This window comes from Vombatus ursinus, unplaced genomic scaffold (genome assembly GCF_900497805.2).
Source record: "Vombatus ursinus unplaced genomic scaffold, bare-nosed wombat genome assembly UNPS02014793.1, whole genome shotgun sequence".
Classification (NCBI taxonomy): domain Eukaryota; kingdom Metazoa; phylum Chordata; class Mammalia; order Diprotodontia; family Vombatidae; genus Vombatus; species Vombatus ursinus.
Genome location: NW_020954571.1, coordinates 16,035,070 through 16,041,069, shown reverse-complemented (window position 1 = coordinate 16,041,069; position 6,000 = coordinate 16,035,070). Strand labels below are relative to the sequence as shown.

Genomic DNA, 6,000 nt, shown 5'->3' with positions numbered 1-6,000 from the left:
CTCTACAGGTTTATAAACTTGAAGTCCCCAGAGTTTAGCTGTTTATAGCCTACAGGGGTCTAGCTAATTTTTAGCTGAGCCAATCATAGTTGTTTCCTTCTTGGAACAATCAATAGGGTGTTTGTAACCCATAAAATTATCACCTGGTGGCCACTTTTTTCCCCCAGTTAGTTTAACACCTCTTTAACACCTAGTGATTATGGGATTGGGTGAGGGTTGGTGGTTAGAGACCAACTACTGTACTTAAAAAACAGTCATTTGGCTGTAACTCTCTGCCCCATCCCCCAACATCCACAGGCAGAGGCACCCACACAAAAACATAAAAGCCTTCTTTCTATCTTTCTTTTCTGTTTCCCCAACCAGAAATGGGTTCATTTAAAATTTGATGCTAGTGACACCTTGCATGTAAATTACACTTTTCAAAGCATTTTCGCATTATGCTAAGCATCCTTAGCAATTTCCAGTGCCCGTGGCAGAGTAGAAGTATTTTTCAAAAAAATTCACATGAACTGTGACTAACGTTATTATTTAGTTACGTGTTCCATTATATTGAAGGCTGCGACTTGAAGTAAAGTTAGTTCCTAGGTCACGTGTTCTGACATTAGATCATTAAAAAGTGAGATTACATTTTATCTCAACACTATACCATAAGAACAACTGCCTTGGGGATTCTGAAGGACTTAATAGATTGTCTTAAAAAGGGGCCTTGGAGATCATTTAGTCTAGCTCTTTCATTTTCTAGGAGTTACAGCAAGGAATGCATACAGATATAAGATTTGAACTCAGGTGATCCTGACTTTTGAGGCAAAGAATTGAACACTACCATCTTTTCAGAATTTGAGAACAGGAAAGGACATAATCGGACAGCCACCATTAAAGTCCAACCCACACATAACACTGTCCTTCAGTAAGAAAAAAAAAGGGAGGGGGTTGGGGAGCGATCAGTTCTTTCAGATTGACTGACCTGAGAAAAAGTAACCCCAGCCTACATATGCTAAGGAGGCCTAAGAATGCAGATTCAATCCAATTAAACAAATCAACAAGCCAACAAATACTAATAGTAAAAATATGTGCATAGTGGGATACAAACACTAGAACCCAGTGGGATGTAAACAAAAGAAAACCCCCTTCCCTAAGCAAAATAGACCTCAGGGAGTTGACATTCTAAACAGAGAGGGATGGAGATAGTATAAGGACTGGACCTAGGATTTCATTGGTGTACAGGGAATTCCAACATGAGGAAATTCTGTCCAACTACCTCCCCAGGCACCTTCTCTGCAGTATACAGTCTTGGAGAACTGCCTAAGAGCACTTACAGGTTAAGCGGCCAGGGTCACATAGAACCATGACTGACTATATTTATATTAATAAATAAATTCAATATAATTTGAATGATAGGCAGCTAAGGGGTGCAATGGATAGAGCCCTGGGCCTGAAGTCAGGAAAACCTGAGTTCGGATTAGGTCTCGGACGTGTTTGCCCCAGTTTCCTCTTGTGTAAAACGAGTTGGAGAAGGGAATGACGACCATTCCAGCATTTTTGTCAAGAAAGTCCCAAATGGGGTCGTGTAGAGTCAGACACGACTGAAACGACTGAACAATAACCCCTAGACCACAGATCAAGGAACTGAGTTCATCAACTTATTTGAATGAGAAATTTTACTTAAAATATATTGGGGAGGAGGGTGGCGGCGGCTAGTGTCTCCTAATCCAATCATGTTAATTTTGTTATCCTCCTGGGAGGGGAAGAAAACGTCCAGTCTTGATTTATTTTTTTTTTTTAATGATTAGAACACTGTGTCCCGCTGCAAAAAAGGCTACACTGGGGAAAACACAGAGTTTGTCCCCCAAGACTAGAAAAGACAGAGCAAGGAAATACGGTAGGGGGAGGAGGCTGCACTTAAACTCTGCTCTGCCCGTCAGATCATCAGACTTTGGTCCAGTTTGCGCGGCGCGGCGCCCCCACCCCACCCCTTAAAACGAGGGGCTCCCTCCCGCCCCCAGCCCCCAGTCGCATCCGTTTACCAGCCCAGAATCTGACTCTGATGTGGGGACACCCCCTCCCTCTCCCCTACGCAGACCAGGCCAGGTCCCTGCGGGAAAAACAAAACCCAAAACCCAAACCACAACCCCAAGGGAGCCGGGAGAAGGGGAGGTTGGGGGCTCACGAGGAAGTGGGGGGTGGGCTCAGGTGGGTATTCTCGAGAGCCAGTTCCGTACAATGCCATCTAGCGGGGGTCGGCTGAGGTGGGGGGCGCCCAAAAAAAGGGGTTGCGGAGTTCAGAGGAGGCGAATTTGGGGGTGAGGAAGGAGCAAGTTTGGGGGGCTGTGAGCGCTCCGGTAGGCGCCGCAGAATACCCGCGGTGGGAGGGGAGGTGGTCAGGTTGATTTGGGAATGAACGAAAGCCCAAAATGATAAACCGCTGAGGGGGAGGGAAGGAGGCGGCAGCCCCAAGATGTCGGGAGACTTGGGGAAGCTCAGGGGTGGACCTGGGCAGGAGCCTCGTTAGCGCAGTAGGTAGCGCGTCAGTCTCATAATCTGAAGGTCGTGAGTTCGATCCTCACACGGGGCATCTGCGTTCGCTTTTGTCCTGGGAAGCCGCTGGTGAAAACCGAGGGAAGGCACTTCTAGGCTTGGAGGTAAGGGGAAAGCTCAGAACAATGACAAACGTCCAGAAGTGGAATGCGCTTTCTCTGCCGGCCCGCGCCCTGGGCTCATCGCTGATTATAGTACGCCTGTGGGCTGTGCACTCAGGTCACTCTCCAACGCAGGAGGAGGCGGGGGCGGGGTGAGGATTTAAAGGTGGAGATGAAAGGCAGCGAACTATCCCTGCACTTGGGTTTTTGTTTTTGTCTTTTTTTCCCAGAAAAAAGTCTCATTCATTTATGAGAAAACTACTTCTCGGAAGATGCCTGACACCCCCACCCCGCCGTCCACTCACTTGGCCGCTCTTCCAGGATTCGCTGACCAGGGCATCTGGGGCGTGACCTCTCCCTGTGCCTTGCTTTTCCTCACTGCTCCGTGGCTCCTCAAACCACCGGCCCCTTTTCACTTTGCCCGGAGCAAACGCACTACTGCACAGGGCTCTTCTCGCTGGGTCTGCCAGAAAGAAGTCCAGCTCCCTTCAAGAAGGGGGTCTCAGATCGCTCCTAAGAGTGGGCTGCAGCCCTCCATCTAGGGCGCAGTTCTCCTAACCCGAAGGGGTTCCCAGGCTTTTTGTGAGAAAGCAGCTTTTAAAGTTTGCTCCAAGCTGGTTACTCTTCCAATTCGCGTCTAATTCCACATCTCCTTCCCACCAATTCTGACCCCGTGTCATCCTGATTCTTCTCTGATCCTACAATTTACTTGATCTCTACATCATTGACTTCTACTGGTAGAATATAAGGTCTTTGAGGGCAGGTACTATCTCATTGTTCTGTTTGTATCCCAAAAGCCTCTCACAGTGCCCGGAACATAGTATGCTTTTAATAAAGGCTTGTTGATTCATTGATTGATTTACAGAGCTCAGTTACTCACGGCCTTCCTGGGAACTAATCTCCTTTACAATTTGGTCACAAGCTTACCTTCCACATAAAAACCGAGTCACAACTGCATCATTATTAAGGGCTGCAACCTACTCTCCGAGAGGCCCAGTGAGGCTTTTTCTTTCAGGGAGTTGAAGTTTGCTTGTTTTAGAGACATTTAATTGAATTCATTGAACGTTTAATGAGCACCTACTATGTGCCCGGTGCTGTTTGATAGAGATACAAAGATTAAGACCCAGTCGCTGCCATCCAGAAGCTTACAGTTTAAAAGTTGAGCACAATTGACCAAAATAGACATTTTTTTAGCAAAATTATGGATTTAATACATTCAGTGAAACCAAGGACAAACAAAAGAAAATCAACAATATCAATTCACATGCCCCTGTAGGATACACACTATACTTACGGAAAATTCAATGAATATTTAATTTCCAAAAGCACATACAGCTGATTACAGTACCATTTCGTAACTCATTTAAAGCAGTGGGACAATTATTATCTTGAATCCATACCTGTAAATAACTTTATAATACTAGAAATAAAATGGGTAGTCAAATGAAAATATTTTGATGATTTGGGGGTCTCAATATATTTTTTTCCTTTATTTCTCTCAAGTATTCTTAATATGGTAAATTTAGCCCTTTCTTCCATCACCTCATAACCCAATATAGTAGGTGTAAAGGGTCTTTCTTCCCAATTCACAGATTCTGTACTTTGTTCTTCATTTTCTACTGGCCTAGCAGAATATTCAGTGGAAGATTCTATACCTGTAAATTTAGTCCTAACAAGGGGGCTGCTACAGATAGATGAATTGCTGTCCATTTGATCTGGCATTGTTGTCTTTTTGTAACTATCCACATTAGAATCTTCTGGTTGGCCTTTGGAAGAATTTGAACTTGTTGAAATACTCCCAAAAGAAGAACTTCTTTGGCTTCTGTTCGTGGTAAAATTTGAAGAAGAATTTCCTGCAGGAATAGGCACAGGGACATAAGGAGTTGCCATTCTCTTCAGCAATACTGCAGCAAATCTATCAACTTTTGCATCCAGTTAAAGAGAAAATAATATAAATGCCATTGCTTTCTTCTAAAGAATTCAATGTCTTCTCCATCTTCCAAGATCCGCCCACGGAGCTGCTGAATCACCCTAAGCAGCTGAGGTCCTACATGCCAAAGGCAAACACAAAACTCAACCCTCAAACAAACCGTGGCCAGAGGCCGAGCCATTACTTCCCCACCTCAAAATACACATTTTAAAAGGAGTAAGTAGAGAGGAGAAGTCAAAAATAGGTGCAAGAGAGATGTGAGAGAGGAATTATTCAACAAACATTTGTCATGCTCCTACTACTTCCATATCTCTCCTCCTTTTCAGAGCCAAACTCCTAAAGTTGTCTACACCAAAGCTGTCAAACTTGGGGCCAGCTGGCTGCAATCCACCTGCAAAACTCCTAAGTGCAGTTGAACTAGATTAAAATGCAATTGGAAAATGTTTAACAAAATAAAAATGCAACACAACATAGATACTGTAAATTTGTGGCTAAGTCAATGTTTGACCTGTAGGGATTGGTTTCTATTTGACATTGACACCACTGTTCTATACCCATTGTCCCACTTCCTCTACTCCCACTGATTTCCCAACTGTTTTTCTGTATGGCTCTTTACCTCATCACCCAACTGAAATTGGTTTCTTCAAAGTTACCAGTGATTGTCCTATTTGATGTCTTTTTCTAAGTTCTCATCCTTCTGTATCTTTCTTCTGGGTTTAAAATTCTTTTGGAATTTCTCCTCCTTATCTGACTACTCCTCATTCTCCTTTGCTAGTTCATCAATCAATGGAAAAACAGTTATTAAGCACCTACTATGTGTCAGCCACTGTTCTAAGGGCTAGGGATAAAAAAAAAAAAAAGGCAAAAGGCAGTATCATGACTCATGACTATAGGTCTATGTACACCCAAGGCTCTGGCCCCTGACTCCACTTCTCTCTTTACTTCATTTGGTTACTCTAACAGCTTACATGGGCTTAATTATCATCTTTCAGATCTATACTGTATCTTCTTTCCTAGTTTTGTTCCTGAGATAATTTTGAATCTCCAACTGCCTACTGCACATTTCAAACTGTATGGCTCATAGGCATCTCAAACTTAACATATCCAAAACAGAACTCATTATCATTTCTTCCCAAATCCATCCCTCTTCTGAATTTCCATCTTTCTAAATACAACCATGATTCTAGTCAACTCATTTTCAAACCTTTCTCCTAGACTAGGACAATAGCCTTTAAAAATATTTAAATTTTTAAAAACATTTTGAACTTAACAGACATCAAATAAAATGAGCATTTCCATATACATAGTAGAACAGAAAGAGAATTATACATGAAACCAAAAATTACAATTATGCATAGTTTGCTTTTCTTTTTAATAAATTAAAAATATAGCTTTCAAAGTTGTCCTACTTGTCTGTGATTCCTTCTGGCCTTC

General features: G+C 43.0%; 1 non-coding gene across 1 annotated transcript; it reads left to right on the top strand.

Annotated features, from left to right (window-relative positions):
• The first annotated feature begins 2,499 nt into the window (after positions 1-2,499).
• On the top strand, positions 2,500-2,572 carry TRNAM-CAU. The gene has a single exon. It is a non-coding gene; the product is annotated as a tRNA-Met (tRNA).
• Positions 2,573-6,000: the final 3,428 nt, after the last annotated feature.